Source organism: Pseudophryne corroboree, chromosome 6 (assembly GCF_028390025.1).
Source record: "Pseudophryne corroboree isolate aPseCor3 chromosome 6, aPseCor3.hap2, whole genome shotgun sequence".
NCBI classification, from domain to species: Eukaryota; Metazoa; Chordata; class Amphibia; order Anura; family Myobatrachidae; genus Pseudophryne; species Pseudophryne corroboree.
This window is the reverse complement of record NC_086449.1, coordinates 551,794,077-551,818,330: the sequence shown is the minus strand read 5'-3', so window position 1 is coordinate 551,818,330 and position 24,254 is coordinate 551,794,077. Positions and strand designations below refer to the sequence as shown.

Below are 24,254 nucleotides of genomic sequence, written 5' to 3'. Positions count from 1 at the left end.
AATCCGACCAGTACTCCATGCCCTGGTGGATATAGTGGGGTCCCTGTGCGACACAGTGTCCGCGCCAGCAGCACGTCCGTCTCCTGGGACCGCAACCGGATCTCACTTTACCTTTCCTCCCCCCTTTTAGTGCAGCCAAACGATCCTGGAGAATAACAGCGGTGGTGTGCCTGAAAAACTGGTGTGTCTCCGCTGCATGTACCTGGGAACCAGGCTTCTAAAAAGCTCTGTTCAGGGCTGCCTAGCGCAGCCCCACCTGTTAGTGACCTGCACTGCGGGCACCAACTTACAAACTGAGCTCCAGTACCTGGAGGCGGGGCTATAGAGGAGGCGGTGTAGTGCATCCTTGGAACAGTCAAAGCTTTAGCCTGTTGGTGCCTCGGATCAAGATCCAACTCTACACCCCGATGTCATTCCCTGTGGAATACCAGGTTACCCCGCTGCAGAAAAGAGAGTATTTAGGTAAGTAAGAGGGTTATCTAGCATGGAGATATGGACACATGAGGAGAGTGACAGACTTATACCCCTTTCACACTGCCAATGCCGGATCCTACCCGGGAATTGGAAGCGGGTCCTTCCCGGGTGGGATCCGGCATTGGCAGCTGCTGCAGGCTTTCCCGACCCGGCAATAAGCCGGGCGAGTTGCCATAGCAGCGGGGGGGGGGGGGGGGCAGAGCCGGCGGCAGGGGCGGAGGTGGAGGCGGCGCTGGGAGATAAGCTCATCTCCGCGCCACCTCTACCTATCTAGTAAACGGGTCGCATCGACCCGGGAGTCCGTTTACGCAGCCACTGACCCGGTATTCAACCCGGGTATAACACTACTTTATTCCCGGGTTGAATTGCCGGGTCAGGAGACCCGCGATTTTGGCAATGCCCCTTTCACCCTGCACGCCAACCCGTGTCGACCCGACAATATGCCGGGTCAATACCGAGTTATTTGTGCGGTGTGAAAGGGGTATAAGGAAACATAAGAAAGCAGAAGAGACACATGGAAGACATTTGAGAGCTGGGCAAAAGGTGTAGCCTGCTACATTGTGCATGACACCTAAAATTAAACACATATTATGAAAATCGCTAAAGCTTCGGTGGGGAGTTGGATCAAATTTACATACCCCCTCTTCTGTTTTACCACTTTGAGGACAATATACACAGTATATGTAGATATATACTGTATATATGTCCAGAACCGTACGGATGGTGTAATGGTTAGCATTGAGGTCATGGGTTCAATTCCCATCATGGCCCTAACTGTGTGGAGTTTGTATATTCTCCCCGTACTTGTGTGGGTTTCCTCCGGGTGCTCCGGTTTTCTCCCACAATCCAAAAATATACTGGTAGGTTAATTGGCTCCCAACTTAATTAACCCTAGTGTGAATGTGTCTGTGTGCACATGCGATAGGGAATATAAACTGTAAGCTCCACTGGGGCAGGGACTGATGTGAATGGGTAAATATTCTCTGTAAAGCGCTGCGGAATATGTGTGCGCTATATAAATAACTGGAAATAAATAAATAACAGGAGAGTTAGATTTGGGTGTGGTGTGCTCAAACTGAAATCTAAATTGCAGTGTAAAAATAAAGCAGCCAGTATTTACCCTGCACAGAAACAAAATAACCCACCCAAATCTAACTCTCTGCAAATGTTATATCTGCCCCTCCTGCAGTGCACATGGTTTTGCCCAACTGCTAACAAATTTGCTGCTACTATCAATTCCTTTAGTAAAGGGGCAGACAGGTTCAAGGACCTGCTGTTACTTGCAGGATGGGTCCTACACACAACTGCAGTACATGGGTGTGATTGGTCTGGGGTGTGTGGAAGGGATAAAAGGATTGTGGGATCTGCAGGGCGGGGCTTCCGGGCAGCCGGAGTCGGACGATAGCTAGGTTTGATTGTTTCAGCTAGTGTTAGGTAGCCACAGAATGTTTAAAATGTGGTGTCACAATGTATCTCTCGCATAAATAAAGGAGCCACCTGACTGAGCAGACCGGAGTCAGGAGTGATTTGTACGCAGAGCCTTAATATATATGTGTGTGTGTAATAGTTGTATAGAAGGGTCATTTAAGTTCATACACTGGCGATTGGTTTAAGAGCAAATAGTTTGATATTGTTTACATTTATTTTATTTTTATTTATTTTTCCGGTTAGGGTTGTTTTGTGTCTCTAGGCAGACACTGCAGCTGGCAGCCAAGACAGGTAGTCAGGGCTAAGGATTTACAGAAAATTTAGGCTATTCAGCTTATTTTACTATCTATTCCTCCGTTTCCACTTCTGTTACTATAGCAGAGAAAAAATGACTGGGCTGGGGTGTCTGACTGATTTTTCTTTTTTCTGACCATACCAAGATAAACTGGATTGAAAGCAGTCTTTGACAGAAATGGGTGTTTTTCTCCACAAGCCTGATCTTTAGAAGGTATATCCTGTGGTATGCATTCTGAAAATATTCTAAGAATGATTAGATTGTATCAAAGTGCAGGTGTAACAGGCTGCGTGGATAATTTGCCAAACATGAAGTAGGAGAAGGGTGACCTGCAAGCAGCAAAGGTTTTGCCTTACTATCCTTCTGTTTAGGCAGCTTACTGTATGCCAATAAACAAATCACTTTTTATTTTGCATTTTCTGTTGCAAATCTAACAAAGATGCAAATACATTATCCCTCACTTTAGTATTTGCTGTGTGTTCTGTAATAACGGCTAATTACCAGCATAATATAAGGGGAAAAAATGCCATGTGCTGGTCAGTAATTTATCATTTTAAAATGCACAACTAAAAGTCTCAAGTAGAAATAAGAATATGTTCATAATAATACTTTGTGCTCACTGTTACAATGCTTATCCATGAATATGGTGTATAATGAAGGCAATGGATGTCAGTGGGAATATCTGATAAATTAAGAGAGAGCGGTGTGGCAGAGATCATATTTTAAAATACAAAGCTCCCTTTATGGGTCAGATCCAAGAATGCAATAAAAGTATTAAAGGCACAGAGAACAGATGGCATGAGATTTGTAGAGTGGTAAAAATCCAACACAAAAGCCATCCTCTTGGGGAAGCTTACACTGTTCTGATCTTTTGGATGTAATTTAGGTCTAGTTGTATTGCAGTCTCATTTGAAGCTGCCCTACTTTGACCTAATCTATCATGTCTATCATGTCCATTCACATGTTTAGAAACATTCATACCAACATTCATGTTTATACTGCAATCCTCTTTGCAACCAACAAACTATTATTATTATCTTTTATTTATAGGGTGCCACAAGAGGTCCATGTTTCCTTACAGAGAACATATACAGGGCACAAAACAAAAAAAATACAAATTACAATACAAAGAAAGCAGGATACAACCCAAAGTAAACATGGGCATACAATATATAATTATCTGGCAGGTCATCTGCCAGATCTGGCTGATTGGAATGAAATCTGGTAATGAACGAGAGCAAATGACAATCAACCATTTGCTCACAAACAATGTAAAATGGATAAAACCTGTCATTTAGACAAAATGGTTAAATCCGTGATTTAACCAATTTGTATGAACATACAAATAGCCAAATATAAATAGCCTGATACTTACTATAGTACTATTATCATGACATTGGCCTGTTTTTCTGTCCCACAAATACTTGGATGCACTGCTCATTTCACTAGATGATTGAATGAATCAGAGTTTTTCTGTGAACCTTTCTCACGATTGTGACGTCCTAAGTATCACAAGCCTTTTGTAGACACAATCAGGCAACAATACTTACCTTTCCAACTGCGTGAGGCCTGAATGATGGAAAATAGTGTCTAGAAATATTGCCTTAGGAACACACATTTTTGATGAAGATACACCCCTAATGAAGTCTATCTGATGAAACGCATTGGGTATTCTATTATGTTTTGATGTAACCTCCAACCTGTATCATTGGAAGGTGGATCTCATGAAAGACGCAATCTGTTCATCTGTGAGAAATTAAACCTCCATGTTATGTGAGGAGGCTGTCATCTGTTAATGCATCTAAGGATATAAGGACATTATTGATATTTTAGCAATGTTTTAATAAAAAATCTGTATATTGGAACTCACTGTGTATTTTATGCTCTGTAAGATATATTGAAAGGGATACTAACAAAAGAGGGGTCAGGAGTATACCTCCCCTAGGGCGCCAATTTCCCTATTGTTGTGTTTGTTGCTTGTTTTGGTTCTGACTAGCAGAGAACCTAGTGTAATAAGGCAGCCTACAAATCCTTATTTACATATTTTTTAATATAGCGCTATAAGGGAGATTGTGTTCTAATATATATATATATATATATATATATATATATATATATATATATATATATATAAAACGCTTACTTTTACTTGCGGCCCACACAAGACTTAAGCTAAGCACACACTATACAATTATTGGCCTGATTTGCCAATAATTGGGAGAATGACTAAAGGTATTGTATAGTGTGTACAAACGTTCATTTCGGCATTTCCCCTATAATTCTGAAAAATCTTGCACACACACACGAACGATTGATTTTCCGATCTGTCATTCCAAACCAAAATTCTCGGCCACAATTTCCCGATATCGAGCAGTGTGTGTGCATTCTCAATAATCTGAGCATATTTCCTATGTTTTCCTGCACTGTCATCCTCCTTGTTGGCAGACACATGTAGATGCAGTGTGATGTGGCAGAAAATTGGTAACTTTAAAAAAATAATATTATAGTATGTAGCTTAGATATTGGTGCCTACAATGTCCCGAAAAATCGTCCAATTGTCGGGCTGACCAAAAATAATCTGACAGTGTGTACCTATTTTAAAACCTTGATTATTCAACCCAGTTGGGATTTTGAGTTTGACATGCCTAAACTACTGTATATGCAGACATAAAAAATGGCAAGGAAGACGTTGCCCATGAGACAATTTACATTTTAATGCAGAAGTGGCAAAGCAACAAAAAGAGCAAGGCTGAGATTAGGGCAGTGGCAGGGGAGTGCCAGAGGAAGTACAGCAGGTAAAAGCTTTTGTAAAGACATACGTTTTTAAGAGAGGGGAGTGTAGTAACCCATGGCAGCATGGGAAAAGTCTCATAGCTGGAGAGGCTTTGAGACCACACAGGGTAGTGGACAGAAACATTTATTTGTATCTTTCTATTATTCGTATTATTTATTTGGCCTGATTCAGAGGTGCAGGAATTTCATGCGCAGCTGCGATTACTTATAAACTCTCAAGTGCAAAATATGCAAATGCCAGATTCAGTATTGCTGCTGTGTACTTCTGTGCAATGCCCACTTTTCTTATCTCATTGGTGGATCTGATCTCTTCACCATTGGCTGCAACATCGACGCATCAAGCTGCCCCTGCCTAGCACAGTCTCTTTTGTAACTTTATTAAGATATGGCCACTGTGGCTGCAGTACTGTGAATGCATACCTTCCAACTGTCCCGATTTCAGCGGGACAGTCCCGCTTTTCGGACACTGTCCACTGTCCAGCTGTCCCTCCCGCGGGTCACAGTGTCCCGCGGGGGGCAGTTGGGGGAGACTTTGATAACCCATTGCTCTGAAAAGCAGCGAGTGATCTCTGAATACATGCTGTGCGCACAGCATCTATTCAGTGCGGGGAGTGAGCCGGGGGCTGCCCAGCTGCTCAGGGAGCGCCGGGCACGCCCTCAAAATGATGGAAAATGGGTCCTCGTTGTGTGACACTCTGTCGTAGCCACGCCCCTCCCATCCGAGGCCACGCCTCGCGTGTCCTGACTCAGAAGAATTCAAAGTTGGGAGGTATGCGAATGTGATCACAGCAGCATGCTGACACACGCCCATGACACTCCCATAACACGCCCATGACACCTCTTCTTTTTGAGAACACTTTAGGTTACCTCCCAGTCTCCACGCCCATGGATTTGAGACTCCATCTCAAGTAATAGCAATGTTGAAAACAAATGCGTATGTGATTGCTCTCTGGGCTTGATTCCTACCAATCTGATTTGGGGAACTGAGCATGGTAATACGGGTCCTGCGTGATAGCTCTTAGATCCCCCTTAGCTGCAGCTTGATTGACCGCATAACTAGTTATATTAAAAATCCATGTTATGCCTGCTAAAAAAAATTACATAGAAGATACATTTTTGATTACCAAAGTCAAAGGGGGTATCCAATTACCCGCAATAGTGCCACAGGGGGCAGACCTGCCATCAACGGGGCCCAGGTGGCAGCAGTTAGGATCGACTGGGGTCAGTCCAGCTGCCTGCACACTGGCAGGGCAGGCAGCCATGAAGGGACAGAGCCGCAGCAGTATTCGTACAATAGAGCCGTCCATGAGCCAATCGGAGCTCATGGATCTGCTCTCGGTAGCTCCTGAATGGCTTATCGGGGCTAATTGGATAGCCCCCGGTGAACCAATAATCTGCGGTAAATTACTGCAGCTAATTGGATACCACCCATAGGCTTCATGGTAATTGCTACCCCACATCTAGGAGATAGAACATTAAAACTTATGGATGCAGGCAAATGTAGGTTCAATGGTAATGTCAATTCATGTCATTAGGAACTTCAGGGAACCTACAGTAGCTCACATGCAGGAAGGGTATAAATGTGTTATTGGATACCTGATTTTCCTAGCAAAAGCATTAGATTGCTATTATCATACAGCTGGAGCCTATTTTGAGTTTGGCAGTAATCCCATTGACATCATCACTACAGTTTTCCTGCTCTAGTTATTATAAGGCGCAGATCATCTCTCCCACAGTGTCCCGAGTAAAGGAGTAGTCTTACATACTGAATACTTCAGTTTCACTCATAGCTAAATTGTTGCTGTTGCATGTAAACATATGCTATAGTAATTACAAATTAAAGAAATAGGCCTAATTCCTGTTTGCAAAAAAGCAAGCAATGATGCAGAAGTTGAACCATGTTGCACTGCAGGTGGGGCAGATGTAACATGTGCAGAGAGAGTTAGATTTGGGTGGGCTACATGCAAAAGCAGCCAGTATTTACCCTGCACAGAAACATATAAATGTATTTGCTCCCCTTGCATGGCAACATGGTTTGTTCCAGATACTTAGTTACTTGCTTTATTTTTGCTTTACATGAATCAGGCGCTATATCCTGCATAAAGCACGTCATGCACCTTGATTTGCAGAAATGCACCACAAGTTGTACTGGTGGGGAAGGATGGGGGGGCAATACGTTGGAAGAGTAGGATTTACAAATGGGCAGGAGTTTGCACAAGCAAATTGGAGGTGGGTGGAATGGAGTGCGAGACGGACGGAGCTCCGAGATTCCGATCAAACTAGTAATTTTTTTTTAAAGCAGCAAACATTTACAAGGCACAACCAGCCTGATCTTGTCTTGTAAATGTTTGCTGCTTTAAAAAAATGTACACATTTAGCCGGAACCTCGAAACTCTGGCCGTCTCGCACTCCATTACATACGGCCCATGGAGTACAAGTGCTTGTGTTTTACAGAGGAGCAGTGCCGTAACTACTTGTGTGCCAGCAGCACCTGGCAAACAGCGCAGTCACCCTATGGGCGCAACTGCCCATATCCCTTTTGTGCCACCACCACAGCGGGGCCAAAAGTCTGCGGCATTGTACTGAGTCAGACTGACTCATTACAAGCTGCCTGTGCTGTGTGCTGCCGCCGGAGCAAAGAAAGGAGCAGCTCCGGGGGCAGTGGAGGAGGGAGGTGGACTCTGGAGCCGCAGCAGCACAGTGTAATTGGTCTCGGCGCCAGCTGTCCATCTCCATCCATGTTGGCTGGCTGCTGCCGCTGTGAATGCTGGAAGGACAGACGCGAGCTTCCAGCAGCTGCATTGAGGAGCCTGAGCCACTGGAGATACAGCCAGTAAGTAAGTAACTAACTATCTATCTACCTACTGTCTGTCTGTCTGTCTGTCTGTCTATCTATCTATCTATCTATCTATCTATCTAGGGCCATAACTAGGTGGCACACAACGCATATACCTGCCGTAATGTGTAAAAGGGGGAATCTACCTGCCGTAATGTGTAAAAGGGGGACTCTACCTGCCGTAATGTGTAAAAGGGGGACTCTACCTGCCGTAATGTGTAAAAGGGGACTCTGCATGCCGTAATGTGTAAAAGGGGACTCTGCCTGCCATAATGTGTAAAAAGGGGACTGCCTGCCATAATGTGTAAAAAGGGAACTGCTGGTGCAAGAGTTCGCACTGTAGGATTGTTGTCTGGTAGTCCCAGCAACTCCTTTATTACCCGCATCCGATCATTGGGTATTGCGCCATCTCCCAGTGCTTCTGACGGGCCTTTAATACCTCCGGTGTCCATTCAAACTTTTCTCCAACCTTCTCCTCTCCAAGGGCTTCCAGACAGGGTTGTGCTAACCCTCGGGATCCCACCTCTAATCCTCCGGTCTCTCTGCGGTTATTGGCATCGAATGTCCTGGCTGCAGGTCTCAACCATTCTGTCACTTGTTCCTCCTCCTCCCCCTCCTCAGAGTCCGCCTCCTCATTATAAGGGTGTTCTCGATCCCATAGCACCAATTTTGCAATTGGGGATCCCTTTTCATCCATTGCCTTAAACCACAGGTTCTCAAACTCAGTCCTCAGGACCCCACACAGTGCATGTTTTGCAAGTAACCCAGCAGGTGCACAGGTGTATTAGTTACTCACTGACACATTTTAAAAGGTCCACAGGTGTAGCTAATTATTTCACTTGTGATTCTGTGAGGAGACCTGGAAAACATGCACAGTGTGGCGTCCTGAGGACCGAGTTTGAGAACCTATGCCTTAAACTAAATGCCTCTCGCTTGATAGCTGACATGCAGGGATCGTGTCTTCAGATTTTTTTAAGCTTTTTCAGGTTTCTGCCTCCATACTGCTGACATTACAAATTCACTGTGACATTTCTCGCAACAACTTTCCAGCAAGCTACCTGGCTACTGTGTGCCAAACTGGTTACAAGGTTCTTAGGTGCCCTCCGCTGACACCTCTCAAAACCTTTCTTAGGGTAAACTGGGACTGAGTGACTCCACTGCTTGCCATCATTTGTGAGGATACGGATTCTCTGATCACCTAGGTAAATAGTTTAATAAAATGGCAAATGCTCTTTATTGTAAATATGCACACAGTACACAATAACAGTAACAATTGCAAGCCAGGATGGTATCTTACTTACTAATTCCCCACAGTAGTATAAGATTATAGATGCCTGCGGTCTCCTGATGTTACATGCTGGTCATGGTTCTGTGTCCCCTGGTCTGGGATACCAGCTCACACAGCGCCACTCACCACGAATTCTCACCACTGATGATACCACGATGCCTAGTCAGCGCCTGCACTTTAGAAGTCCCTCTTACTCTCTAAACTTCTGTGCATATCTCTCACCCCAGACAAAAAACACACCGCTTTTTTAAAAGGGTAGACCTGAGTTACAGGGCTGTCCAAGGTGTGGTGCTCTTTGGTTATTGGAGCTGCAGAGTAAGGAGCTGAAGATGGCAGGGAGAAAGGTCAGATCCATTGCAGGTTAAAACCTGCTAATGCCCTGCCACATGTCTGCACATGTCTAGGAGAGAACAACAGATGATAATTAAAGGGCCCGATTCAGACCTGATTGCTGTTGTGCGAAATCGCTCAGCAAAATCGCACAGCGGCGGATTATCAAATGACTGCGCATGTGTATTCACCGCACGTTTGTGGGTGGTAAATGGCCGTTTTCTTGGAGTGTCAGAAAAAACGCAGGCGTGCCCAAGCATTTTCAAGGCAGGTGTGTGACGTCTTCTCCGGCCACGATCAGCCTGTTTGTATCACACTGTAGGAGTAATTCCTGGGTTACGCACAGACTGGAAAAATAATTTGATGGTGAGTGAGTTGCGAACAGATTTGCAGATGTCCGCTGTCTGGCGAAGTATTTGCAATCTGTACACATGTATTTGCACACTTGCACGGGGCGGATTTTCACTCTCTATGGGCGGCAACTATCTGATCGCAGACCTCTGCAAAACTGCACAGCAGCAATCAGGTCTGAATTAGGCCCCAAGTTATCCTTTCTCCAGATATCAGAGTGTCAAGTCTCCATCAGTAGTAATCTCTTTGCAGAGCCGTAACTACGTGTGTGTCAGGTGTGCCTGGCACACAGCGTAGTCGCCCTGAGGGCGCAACGGCCAGCGGCTTGTAATGAGTCAAATTGTCTCATTACAAGCCGCCTCTGCTGTGCTGTGTGCACCGCGCTTGAGAAGAGGAGAGGAGTAGCTCCAGAGGCAGGGGAGGAGGAGGAGGAGGGAGGGGGACTGGAGCTGCAGCAGTGCTATGTAATTGGTAGTGGCGCCGCTGCAACAGTCCCTCTCCTTCCGCATTGGCTGCTCGGCGCTGCTGTGAATGCTGGGATGCGCTTCCCTTATCCCAGCATTCACAGCGGTGTCGGACAGCCAATGCGGAAGCAGAGGGACAGCTGCAGCGGTGCCTCTACCAATTACATAGCACTGCTGCAGCTCCAGTCCCCCTCCCTCCTCCTCCTCCCCTGGCCGGGATCTGCTGCACGAAGCCTGCACCGAGTAGCCTAAACCAACGGGGAGAGATGGTACCTATCTATCTATCTATCTATCTATCTATCTATCTGCTGTATAGTGTAAAAAGGGGACGCTGTCTGCCGTAATGTGTAAGAAGGAGGCGCTGTCTGCCGTAATGTATAAAAAGCGGACGCCGTCTGCCGTAATGTGTAAAAATTAGACGCTGTCTGCCGTAATGTGTAAAAAGGCGGACTGGCTGCTGTAATGTGTAAAAAGAGGACGCTGTCTGCCGTAATGTGTAAAAAAGGGGACTGGCTGCCGTAATGTGTAAAAGAGGGCTCTACCTGGTGTAGTGGCACTACTGTGCAACGTAATTTAAATAATGGAGACTACTGTGCACCGTAGTATGAATTGGTATTATTTTGTGGCCACACCCCTTACCCATGAAGCCACGCCCCTATATATTTTTCACGCACCTGCGGCACGCACTGCCCCGATCTTGCATGGAGGGCGCCAATGCCGTTTCTTGCACACAGCGCTAAAATGCCTAGTTATGGCACTGTCTCTTTGTAGCAGACAAGGGATTCCAGCTGCTATTTGTCTTTGAAATCCTCTGACATATAATTATTCCTATTACCAATTACACAAATTAAACACAGTATAACCAAATAAACTACATAATCCCAGTATAACAGATAAAATATAACTATGCAATATAATACCAACACGACACAATACAATATTGCCCAGGATATAACTAATATCATACTATCAATTAGTGGAGCCCATGGGTAGGACCACGGCTAGGAAAGTAACTGTTTGTCTTTGAACACTGTGCGACATGATGTGCAGGCTGTGTCGTCACAGTTTATTTCGGAGAGAGAATTGACTGCATAGGAGAGGAATGAGTTAAACATCCTGTGAGGGGTGGACCTGACTGTGAGGAAGTACAGCCCTAAGGAAAAGGGGAGGGTTAGGATATATATAGGCCAGGAGTGGCCATTTTGGGTCTCTTTGATAGTGATTTGCCTTCCCGCCCTCCCGCCCCATGGGTAGAGGTTGTGTTTTGACACGGAGTGCATTGGCGTCTAATTGTTTAGCTGGTTTTATTCGTTGGCTATTTATCGGCGGAAAAGAACGGCAGTTTGTTAGTTGTATGGTTTTTTATAGGTAGTAAGTTTCAGTGCTATATGGTTTAGGTGCACTCACCTCCATCGACTTAATGGCCGCTCGACCACCCATCCGGGAGGCAGCGGCAGGGCACCCAGGAGCGGTGGGAAGTCACTGTGGGGGTTGTGTTGACACCTATTACCGATTTTGATAGGGTGCTGGACGGTTTCGGTCAGTTTACCATTTTAAGTTTACCAATAGTTTAATAGAGCCGTTCTTTTTTCTGCCACCATTATGCCGGCTGATTCGGCATCTTAACAAACGTTTTCCAATTACAGGTTTTGCTATGGTTAGGGTCAAATAAATAGCTAGCAATTTTTCTGCCAAAATCAAGTCTCCGTGTCTTTATTTACTGGTATAAGAGGTAACTAAGGTTTACTTGAATAAAGGGGGTCCACCAAATATCACTAGGATGTTTAAGCAATTTACCAAAGTGAACAGGTCTCGGCAAGCTGAAAATGTTATAGTACTACAAGTGTTAGCGGTTACGGTATGGAAGGTCGACAGTAACTAGGTCGACAGTGTCTAGGTCGACCACTATTTGTCAACAGGGTCTCTAGGTCGACAGGTCATTAGATCGACATGAGTTTTTTTATTTTTTTTGGTGTCGTTTTCTCCGTACAGTGACCGGGAACCCCAATTAGTGCACCGTGTCCACTCACATGCTTCGGGCAAGGTAACTCGCTCCACTACCGCTGCGCTCTGCACAGGTTACTATTCCCAATCATAGTGCACATAGGGAGTCATTCCGAGGTGTTCGCTTGCTAGCTGCTTTTAGCAGCATTACACACGCTAGGCCGCTGCACTCTGAGAGTATATCTTAGCTTAGCAAAATAGCGAACGAAAGATTAGCAGAATTGCGAGTAGAAAATTCTTAGCAGTTTCTGAGTAGCTCGAGACTTACTCCTACACTGCGATCAGCTCAGCCCATTTCGTTCCTGGTTTGATGTCACAAACACGCCCTGCGTTTGGCCAGCCACTCCCCCGTTTCTCCAGCCACTCCCCCGTTTCTCCAGCCACTCCCGCGTTTTATCCTGGCACGCCTGCGTTTTTCCGCACACTCCCAGAAAACGGTCAGTTTCCGCCCAGAAACACCCACTTCCTGTCAATCACACTTCTATCACTTCAACGATGAAAATTCTTCGTTCGGACGTGAGTAAATCTACTAAGTTTTGTGCTAAAATACTTAGCGCATGCGCACTGCGTACCATGCGCATGCGCATTTTTGCCTTAATCGCTCCATTGCGAAAATCGGCAACGAGTGAACAACTCGGAATGACCCTCATGGATCCTTAAGTATGAAAAAGTAAAAAAAAAGAAATAAATTGTAAAAAACTCATGTCGACCTTTTGACCTGTCAGCCTAGTTACTGTCGACCAATAGTGGTCGACCTAGTTACTGTCGACCTAGCTACTGTCGACCAAGAGACCGGATCCCAGTGTTAGCATACCCAACCACTTTAAAGCAGCCAGAGCTGGCTGGGACCAGTAGTGCTCCATGTCAAAACTGCTTTACTTTTACTTTCATGTTGATAATTACCCCGGCATCCCACCCATAAAGCAGGTATGATGTGGGAAGAGCTAGTGCCGATATTGACATTCCCAACCCCACACACCATTTTACCAATACCAGTCTTGGCTTGCAGCACCAGTGTTCTATTGGAAGAGCTATACAGATGACAGTTATCATCATTAGACTGAGCCTGATGGATCTAATGCTGGAAGCTCTATTTGAGTATACACACTGTGCACAAGAAACAAGTCTGCGTCTTACACAAATGCTTTATTTTTACCATACACATTTACACCTATGTTTTTAGTTTAAAATACATCCAATGCTACATGAGGGTATGCAGTAAGTCAGAATGTCAACATCATAATGTCGACATGATCTTAATGTCAACACTGCCAGATAGAATGTCGATGCACCATTGTATCTTTAGGGTTCGACATCAATAAGAATTAGGGTTAGAGTTAAATTAGGGTTAGACTGTGATTAGGGATAGGCTTAGACTGAGAGTTAATGGAAAATCCCATTGTATACACGCCGAATGTAAACATTCACAATATCAACTTTACGTCAGTGTCTCTATTTGACATGTCAACGTTTGTACATATAGACATTCTGAATGTCAATGTCTAAAAATATACCACACCCCTCCTTTTTACTCACAGGTATTCCTGTACCTATATTCGCAATGCAGCCCATTGTGTGGAAGCTAGCATAGGAGGTGCACATTGAAATACAGATTTGCTGCCCCACTACCCTGCATATGGCTTGGCATATAGGGCCTAATTCAGCCTGAGTTGTAGTTTTGCGAAAGACTGCAAAACTACAAGAGACATGCGGAGGGGCTGCCCAGCACAGGGCAAGGCCGCCCCGCATGCCAGGTCCTGCCTCCCCCCCCACTAACATGCGAGTGCATCACTATACAGCAATGCGCTCGCATGATTAAGGTAGCCCCCTGCCAACGCAGCATAGCTGCATAGGCAGTCGGAGGGCCGCCATCTTTTGGGTTGCAGCGTGACGTCACGCAGCCGCAGCAATCCACCCACCCAACAGTGAGGACACAGAGCATCGATGCCCATAGAGCATCGATGCCCAGAAAACATAGCGTCGACCTGTTCCCGCCCCCTCCAGGTCTTAAACTGCGTTCTGAAGAAAACGCAGTTTAAGACCTCGCGCATGCGCTGATGTACAGAAATGGCTTCATAGCGATCTTTGCAGATCAGCTGAATTAGGTCCAGTGAATTGTAATTCAGGGTGAACTTTGTAAAAGCCTGGCTTCCACTCAGTGAGGTGCATAGAGAACTCACGGGTAGACGTTTTAAGAGTATAGGCAGCTAGGGGTTGATTTTAAAATGGTGTGTGGAGAAACACTTTAAAATTAATGTAGTTTCTCTATCGTCCTAGTGGATGCTGGGGTTCCTGAAAGGACCATGGGGAATAGCGGCTCCGCAGGAGACAGGGCACAAAAAGTAAAGCTTTTCCGATCAGGTGGTGTGCACTGGCTCCTCCCCCTATGACCCTCCTCCAGACTCCAGTTAGATTTTTGTGCCCGGCCGAGAAGGGTGCAATCTAGGTGGCTCTCCTAAAGAGCTGCTTAGAGAAAGTTTAGCTAGGTTTTTTATGTTACAGTGATTCCTGCTGGCAACAGGATCACTGCAGCGAGGGACTGAGGGGAGAAGGAGTCAACTCACCTGCGTGCAGGATGGATTGGCTTCTTGGCTACTGGACATCAAGCTCCAGAGGGACGATCACAGGTACAGCCTGGATGGTCACCGGAGCCGCGCCGCCGGCCCCCTTGCAGATGCTGAAGACAGAAGAGGTCCAGAATCGGCGGCTGAAGACTCCTGCAGTCTTCTAAAGGTAGCGCACAGCACTGCAGCTGTGCGCCATTTTCCTCTCAGCACACTTCACACGGCAGTCACTGAGGGTGCAGGGCGCTGGGAGGGGGGCGCCCTGGGAGGCAAAATGAGTACCTATAAAGGCTAAAAATACCTCACATATAGCCCTAGAGGCTATATGGAGATATTTAACCCCTGCCTGATTTCTCAAAATAGCGGGAGACGAGCCCGCCGGAAAAGGGGCGGGGCCTATCTCCTCAGCACACGGCGCCATTTCCTCTCACAGCTCCGCTGGTCAGGACGGCTCCCAGGTCTCTCCCCTGCACTGCACTACAGAAACAGGGTAAAACAGAGAGGGGGGGCAAATTTATGGCGATATTTTTATATAACAAAGCAGCTATAGGGGAGCACTTATTATAAGGCTATCCCTGATATATATATAGCGCTTTTGGTGTGTGCTGGCAAACTCTCCCTCTGTCTCCCCAAAGGGCTAGTGGGTCCTGTCTTCATTAGGAGCATTCCCTGTGTGTCTGCTGTGTGTCGGTACGTGTGTGTCGACATGTATGAGGACGATATTGGTGTGGAGGCGGAGCAATTGCCAAATATGGGGATGTCACCTCCTAGGGGGTCGACACCAGAATGGATGCCTTTATTTATGGAACTACGGGATAGTGTCAACACGCTAAAGCAGTCGTTTGACGACATGAGACGGCCGGACAATCAATTAGTGCCTGTCCAGGCGACTCAAACACCGTCAAGGGCTGTGAAACGCCCTTTGCCTCAGTCGGTCGACACAGACCCAGACACAGGCGATGACTCCAGTGGTGACGGTGACGAATCAACCGTATTTTCCAGTAGGGCCACACGTTATATGATTTTGGCAATGAAGGAGGCGTTACATTTAGCTGATACTACAGGTACCACTAAACAGGGTATTATGTGGGGTATGAAAAAACTACCTATAGTTTTTCCTGAATCAGAAGAACTAAATGACGTGTGTAATGAAGCGTGGGTTGCCCCTGATAAAAAGCTGATAATTTCAAAGAAATTATTGGCATTATACCCTTTCCCGCCAGAGGTTAGGGAGCGCTGGGAAACACCTCCTAGGGTGGACAAGGCGCTAACACGCTTATCTAAACAAGTGGCGTTACCCTCTCCTGAGACGGCCGCACTTAAAGATCCATCAGATAGGAGGATGGAAAATATCCAAAAAAGTATATACACACATGCAGGTGTTATACTACGACCAGCTGTAGCAACTGCCTGGATGGGCAGTGCGGGGGTAGTTTGGTCAGAATCCCTGATTGAAAATATTGATACCCTGGACAGGGACAATATTCTACTGTCGTTAGAACAAATAAAGGATGCATTTCTTTATATGCGTGATGCACAGAGGGATATATGCACACTGGCATCACGGGTAAGTGCTATGTCCATTTCGGCCAGAAGAGCTTTATGGACGCGACAGTGGACAGGCGATGCGGATTCAAAACGGCATATGGAAGTTTTGCCGTATAAGGGGGAGGAGTTATTTGGAGTCGGTCTATCAGATTTGGTGGCCACGGCTACAGCCGGGAAATCCACCTTTCTACCTCAAGTCACTCCCCAACAGAAAAAGGCACCGACTTTTCAACCGCAGCCCTTTCGTTCCTTTAAAAATAAGAGAGCAAAGGGCTATTCATATTTGCCACGAGGCAAAGGTCGAGGGAAGAGACAGCAACACGCAGCTCCTTCCCAGGATCAGAAGCCCTCCCCGGCTTCTACAAAAGCCTCAGCATGACGCTGGGGCTTCTCAAGCGGACTCGGGGACGGTGGGCGGTCGTCTCAAAAATTACAGCGCGCAGTGGGCTCACTCGCAAGTAGATCCCTGGATCCTGCAGATAATATCTCAGGGATACAGGTTGGAATTAGAGACAGATCCACCTCGCCGTTTCCTGAGGTCTGCTTTACCAACGTCCCCCTCCGAAAGGGAGACGGTGTTGGAAGCCATTCACAAGCTGTACTCTCAGCAGGTGATAGTCAAGGTACCTCTTCTGCAACAAGGGAAGGGGTATTATTCCACTCTTTTTGTGGTACCGAAGCCGGATGGCTCGGTAAGGCCTATTCTAAATCTGAAGTCCTTGAACCTGTACATAAAGAAGTTCAAGTTCAAAATGGAGTCACTCAGAGCAGTGATAGCGAACCTGGAAGAGGGGAACTTTATGGTATCCTTGGACATCAAGGATGCGTATCTCCACGTTCCAATTTACCCCTCACACCAGGGGTACCTCAGGTTCGTTGTACAAAACTGTCACTATCAGTTTCAGACGCTGCCGTTCGGATTGTCCACGGCACCTCGGATCTTTACAAAGGTAATGGCCGAGATGATGATTCTTCTTCGAAGAAAAGGCGTATTAATTATCCCATACTTGGACGATCTCCTAATAAGGGCGAGGTCCAGAGAACAGCTAGAGATGGGATTAGCACTGTCTCAAGAAGTGCTAAAACAGCACGGGTGGATTCTGAATATTCCAAAATCCCAGTTAATGCCGACAACTCGTCTGCTGTTCCTAGGGATGATTCTGGACACGGTTCAGAAAAAGGTTTTTCTCCCGGAGGAAAAAGCCAAGGAGTTATCCGAGCTTGTCAGGAACCTCCTAAAACCAGGAAAGGTGTCTGTACATCAATGCACAAGAGTCCTGGGAAAAATGGTGGCTTCTTACGAAGCGATTCCATTCGGCAGATTCCACGCAAGAATTTTCCAAAGGGATCTGTTGGACAAATGGTCAGGGTCGCATCTTCAGATGCACCTACGGATAACCCTGTCTCCAAGGACAAGGGTGTCTCTTCTGTGGTGGTTGCAGAGTGCTCATCTATTGGAGGGCCGCAGATTCGGCATACAGGATTGGATCCTGGTGACCACGGACGCCAGCCTGAGAGGCTGGGGAGCAGTCACACAAGGAAGAAACTTCCAGGGAGTATGGACGAGCCTGGAAACGTCTCTTCACATAAACATTCTGGAACTAAGAGCAATATACAATGCTCTAAACCAGGCAGAACCTCTGCTTCAGGGAAAACCGGTATTGATCCAGTCGGACAACATCACGGCAGTCGCCCATGTGAACAGACAGGGCGGCACAAGAAGCAGGAGGGCAATGGCAGAAGCTGCAAGGATTCTTCGCTGGGCAGAGAATCATGTGATAGCACTGTCAGCAGTGTTCATCCCGGGAGTGGACAACTGGGAAGCAGACTTCCTCAGCAGACACGATCTTCACCCGGGAGAGTGGGGACTTCATCCAGAAGTCTTCCACATGCTGGTAACCCGTTGGGAAAGACCAATGGTGGACATGATGGCGTCTCGCCTCAACAAAAAACTGGACAGGTATTGCGCCAGGTCAAGAGATCCGCAGGCAATAGCTGTGGACGCGCTGGTAACGCCTTGGGTGTACCAGTCGGTGTATGTGTTTCCTCCTCTGCCTCTCATACCAAAAGTATTGAGAATTATACGGCAAAGAGGCGTAAGAACGATACTAGTGGTTCCGGATTGGCCAAGGAGGACTTGGTACCCGGAACTTCAAGAGATGATCACGGAAGATCCGTGGCCTCTACCTCTAAGGAGGGACTTGCTTCAGCAGGGTCCCTGTCTGTTTCAAGACTTACCGCGGCTGCGTTTGACGGCATGGCGGTTGAACGCCGGATCCTAAAGGAAAGAGGCATGCCGGAAGAAGTCATTCCTACTTTGATTAAAGCAAGGAAGGAAGTAACCGTGCAACATTATCACCGAATTTGGCGAAAATATGTTGCGTGGTGCGAAGATCGGAGTGCTCCGACGGAGGAATTTCAACTGGGTCGATTCCTACATTTCCTGCAATCAGGATTGTCAATGGGTCTCAAATTGGGATCTATTAAGGTTCAAATTTCGGCCCTGTCGATTTTCTTTCAAAAAGAATTGGCTTCAGTCCCTGAAGTCCAGACCTTTGTTAAGGGAGTGCTGCATATACAGCCTCCTGTGGTGCCTCCAGTGGCACCGTGGGATCTAAATGTGGTTTTGGACTTCCTAAAATCTCATTGGTTTGAACCACTAAAAAAGGTGGATTTGAAATATCTCACATGGAAAGTGACCATGCTTCTAGCCCTGGCTTCTGCCAGGAGAGTGTCAGAATTGGCAGCTTTATCTTACAAAAGCCCATATCTGATTTTCCATTCGGACAGGGCAGAACTGCGAACTCGTCCGCATTTTCTCCCTAAGGTGGTGTCAGCATTTCATCTGAACCAGCCTATTGTAGTGCCTGCGGCTACAAGTGACTTGGAGGACTCCAAGTTACTGGACGTTGTCAGAGCATTAAAAATATATATTGCAAGGACAGCTGGAGTCAGAAAATCTGACTCGTTGTTTATATTGTATGCACCCAACAAGATGGGTGCTCCTGCGTCTAAGCAGACGATTGCTCGTTGGATCTGTAGCACAATCCAACTTGCACATTCTGTGGCAGGCTTGCCACAGCCTAAATCTGTAAAGGCCCACTCCACAAGGAAGGTGGGCTCATCTTGGGCGGCTGCCCGAGGGGTCTCGGCATTACAACTTTGCCGAGCAGCTACGTGGTCAGGGGAGAACACGTTTGTAAAATTTTACAAATTTGATACTCTGGCTAAGGAGGACCTGGAGTTCTCTCATTCGGTGCTACAGAGTCATCCGCACTCTCCCGCCCGTTTGGGAGCTTTGGTATAATCCCCATGGTCCTTTCAGGAACCCCAGCATCCACTAGGACGATAGAGAAAATAAGATTTTACTTACCGATAAATCTATTTCTCGGAGTCCGTAGTGGATGCTGGGCGCCCATCCCAAGTGCGGATTATCTGCATAAGTTGTACATAGTTATTGTTAACTAATTCGGGTTATTGTTAAAGGAAGCCATCTTTCAGAGGCTCCGCTGTTATCATACTGTTAACTGGGTTTAGATCACAAGTTGTACGGTGTGATTGGTGTGGCTGGTATGAGTCTTACCCGGGATTCAAAATCCTCCCTTATTGTGTACGCTCGTCCGGGCACAGTACCTAACTGGAGTCTGGAGGAGGGTCATAGGGGGAGGAGCCAGTGCACACCACCTGATCGGAAAAGCTTTACTTTTTGTGCCCTGTCTCCTGCGGAGCCGCTATTCCCCATGGTCCTTTCAGGAACCCCAGCATCCACTACGGACTCCGAGAAATAGATTTATCGGTAAGTAAAATCTTATTATTTGCTGCTTCCCATGAAAAGAAAAGGAGAGATTTAAGCGTAATAAACCTTCTCACTGGCGTGACATTACCAGTGTCCATTTCATCTACATGTTCCATATTTTATTGTAATTTAATTTAATTTGATGTTCAAGTAGAAGAACATTTCAAACTAAGAATGAAACTGAAATCAAATCAGTGAAACATGAGCATAAAATAAATTATATGCAAGCACTGAGTGGGATATGTACATACTATTAGCCACTAATATGATCAAAATATTTAATCAGATTATATTAGCAATGCTGTCACTCTTTCCTGATTTAGTATTTGAGTTTAAAAGTACTTCTTTTTACATGTTTAGTTTAATCTTTAACAGCCAATGCATTTCTGACATCTTTAAAATATGTTTCCCAATTTATATTCTGTGCAGGTAGGCAGGCTCAGACAGCCACTATAATATATATCTGCAAACACTGGGATATTTTCTCCAACCACAATCATTTGCATGCTAGTGAATAAAGGGCCCGATTCAGACCTGAGCTTTGTTGTGTGAATTCGCACAGCGGACGATTATCGAATGACTGCGCATGTGTATGCACCGCAATGCGCAGGCACGTCGACAAACAGCGACAGGATCATACTTGCCCACCCTCCTGGAATGGCCTACCACGCTGCAGCTTCCCGGAGAAGGGTGCAGCAAGGTAGGCACCTATAGACAGGATGGTGCGAAAATTTCGATTGCAAGGCGTTCGCAAGGTGATTGACGGGAAGCGGGCGTTTGGTGGTAACTGGCTGTTTTTAGGGAGTGTCAGGAAAAATGCAGGTGTTCCTAAGCGTTTCCAGCGAGGATGTGTGACGTCAGCTCTGGCCCCAAACAGCCTGTTTGTATTGCACTGTAGGAGTAAGTCTTGGGCTACGCACAGACTGCACAGACTGGTAAAAAAACATTTGATGGTGATGGTGAATTGCAAACGGATTTGCAGCTGTCCGCTGTGTGGTGGTATTTTTGCACAGCGGACACATGCATTCGCACACTTGCACGGGGCGGGTTTTCACTCTCCCTGGGCGGCAGCTATCTGATCGCAGACCTCTGCAAATTTGCAGCACAGAGATCAGGTCTGAATTAGGCTCAAAGTGCAAGTCTTGATGAAAATCATAAACCACTATTATTATTTACTTTGAATGTTTAACTTTTACCAGGGTCTGATTAAATAATCCAGACGTTTTAGGATTGCACACTTGTATTGTGCAACCGTACCCTCACCCCATATCCTACATTATAGTGTCTCCCCCAGCTTGGTGTCAAACACAGGGCCGTTTCTAGACAATTTGGCTCCCAGTGCGAGATTTCAAAATGCGCCCCCCCCCCCCCCCCATTGGTATAAAAAAAATTGCGTCCCCCCCCATATAGCCAGAAAAAAAGCATGCGCGCGCGCTCCCGACAAGGCTGTGTGGCCTGATTAAAATGGCGTGGTCTCATTTCAGTGGGCGTGGCCTCGTCTGATATCACACCCACCACAGGGAAAAAAAATAAAAATAAAAAAGTCCCCTTTTTACACATTACACCAGGCAAGTGTCCCCATATTACACAGCGCGGCAGGCAGGTGTCCCCATTTACAAAGTGCGGCAGGCAGGTGTCCCCATTTAACAAAGTGCGGCAGGCAGGTGTCCCCATTTTACACAGTACGGTAAGCAGATATCCCCATTTTACACAGTACGCAGGCAGGTGTCCCCATTTTACACAGTACGCAGGCACGTGCCCCCATTTTACACAGTACGCAGGCACGTGCCCCCATTTTACACAGTGCGGCAGGTATCCCCATTTTACACAGTACGCAGGCATGTGTCCCCATTTTACACAGTGCGGTAGATATCCCCATTTTACACAGTGCGGCAGGTATCCCCATTTTATACAGTGCGGCAGGTGCCCCCATTTTACACAGTGCGGCAGGTATCCCCATTTTATACAGTGCGGCAGGTATCCCCATTTTATACAGTGCGGAAGGTATCCCCATTTTACACAGTGCGGCAGGTATCCCCATTTTACACAGTGCGGCAGGTATCCCCATTTTACACAGTGCGGCAGGTGTCCCCATTTTATACAGTGCGGCAGGTGCCCCCATTTTACACAGTGCGGCAGGTATCCCCATTTTACACAGTGCGGAAGGTGCCCCCATTTTACACAGTGCGGCAGGTATTCCCATTTTATACAGTGCGGCAGGTATCCCCATTTTATACAGTGCGGCAGGTATCCCCATTTTACACAGTGCGGCAGGTATCCCCATTTTACACAGTGCGGCAGGTGTCCCCATTTTACACAGTGCGGCAGGTGCCCCCATTTTACACAGTGCGGCAGGTGTCCCCATTTTACACAGTGCAGCAGGTATCCCCATTTTATACAGTGCGGCAGGTGCCCCCATTTTACACAGTGCAGCAGGTATCCCCATTTTACACAGTGCGGCAGGTGCCCCCATTTTACACAGTGCGGCAGGTATCCCCATTTTACACAGTGCAGCAGGTATCCCCATTTTATACAGTGCGGCAGGTGCCCCCATTTTACACAGTGCGGCATGTGCACCCATTTTACACAGTGCGGCAGGTATCCCTATTTTACACAGTGCGGCAGGTATCCCCATTTTACACAGTGCGGCAGGTGTCAAGTGTGGAGGGAGAGAGAGAGAGAGAGAAAGAGAATACTTACAACTTGCCGCTCTTCGGGTCCCGCGCGCCGGCCGCCTCCTCCGTCGATGGTTATCTTCTCCAGTCCTCTCCTCCCTCTCTCTTCCACCCGAGCGCTCCTGCTCGGGGGGCGGGGCTTCGCGGAATGACGCGTTTGCGTCGTGACGTCATTCCGCGAAGCCCCGCCCCCCGAGCAGGAGCGCTCGGGGGGAGAGAGAGGGAGGAGAGGAGTAGTCACGAAGTGCCGCGGCGGGCGCCCCGTGCGGTTGCACGGCTCACCCGCCGCTAGAAACGGCACTGGTCAAACAGACCACATTATTGTCTCCTGCTAGCCAATAACATAGCTCCCTGCTTCTCTTGCCATTCCCCACCACCACTGCTTTCAAAGCAAACTGAGCTCTTGAATTAAACTCCCAAGTGTGAAGGCTGCTATGCAGTTGTTCAGTGTTCCAGCTCCTCTGCAGGATGTAACAGTATCGCAGTGTCATTAGAGGATGTATGTGCCACAGTGGTGAAAGTAGGAAAAATGTCTTATAGGTACTGTGTGCGTGCGCCTTCGCCAAAAAATGGGTGTGGCCAAATGCCACATGGGGCGTGGCCAATAAAATTGGGCGTGGTACACATATGGGGGGAGGGGCAGATACATATATGACCCCAATAGTGCCAGATACACGTTGCCCCACAGTGCCAGATATACATTGTCCCACAGTGCCAGATATACATTGTCCCACAGTGCCAAATACACATTGCCTCACTGTGCCAGATACACAAATGCCCCGACTGTGTCAGATATACATTGCCCCCAGTGCCAGATACACATGTCCCCCCAGTGCCAGATATACATTGCCTCACAGTGCCAGATACACAGATGCCCCCACTGTGTCAGATATACATTGCCCCCAAGTGCCAGATACACATGTCCCCCCAGTGCCAGATAGGCCCCCAGTGCCAGGTACACATGTCCCCCAGTGCCAGATATGCCCACAGTGCCAGATATGCCCCAGTGCCAGATACACATGTCCCCCCAGTGCCAGATATGCCCACAGTGCCAGATACACATGTCCCCCCAGTGCCAGATATGCCCCCAGTGCCAGATATGCATGTCCCCCCAGTGCCAGATATGCCCCCAGTGCCAGATGCACATGTCCCCTAGTGCCCGATATGCCCCCAGTGCCCGATATGCCCACAGTGCCCGATATGCCCCCACTCAGTGGCGGATCCAGGGGGGGGGGGGGGGCACTCGGGGCCGTGCCCCCCCCCTGTCATTTGCGGCCTCCGTGTGTCCCATCCCCCCCGCCGCGCAGGGAGATGACGGGCGTCCGCTTAAATTTGTGTTACCAGCGGGCGCCCGTCTCCCTGCACAGCAGCAGCCGGTGGCAGGAGCTCAGTACTGAGCTCCGGCTTC

General features: G+C 47.2%; 1 protein-coding gene across 2 annotated transcripts in view; it reads right to left on the bottom strand.

Moving 5' to 3' along the window:
• Positions 1-22,981, bottom strand: part of LIN7A (lin-7 homolog A, crumbs cell polarity complex component) — a 259,197-nt gene extending 236,216 nt beyond the window's left edge. The window contains exon 1 of one of the 2 annotated variants that reach the window (XM_063927715.1): positions 22,872-22,981. The gene's annotated coding sequence lies outside the window, so the exon portion shown is untranslated. The remainder of the gene's footprint in view (positions 1-22,871) is intronic. The other variant, XM_063927711.1, reaches the window with a different exon arrangement.
• Between the last annotated feature and the right edge of the window lie 1,273 nt (positions 22,982-24,254).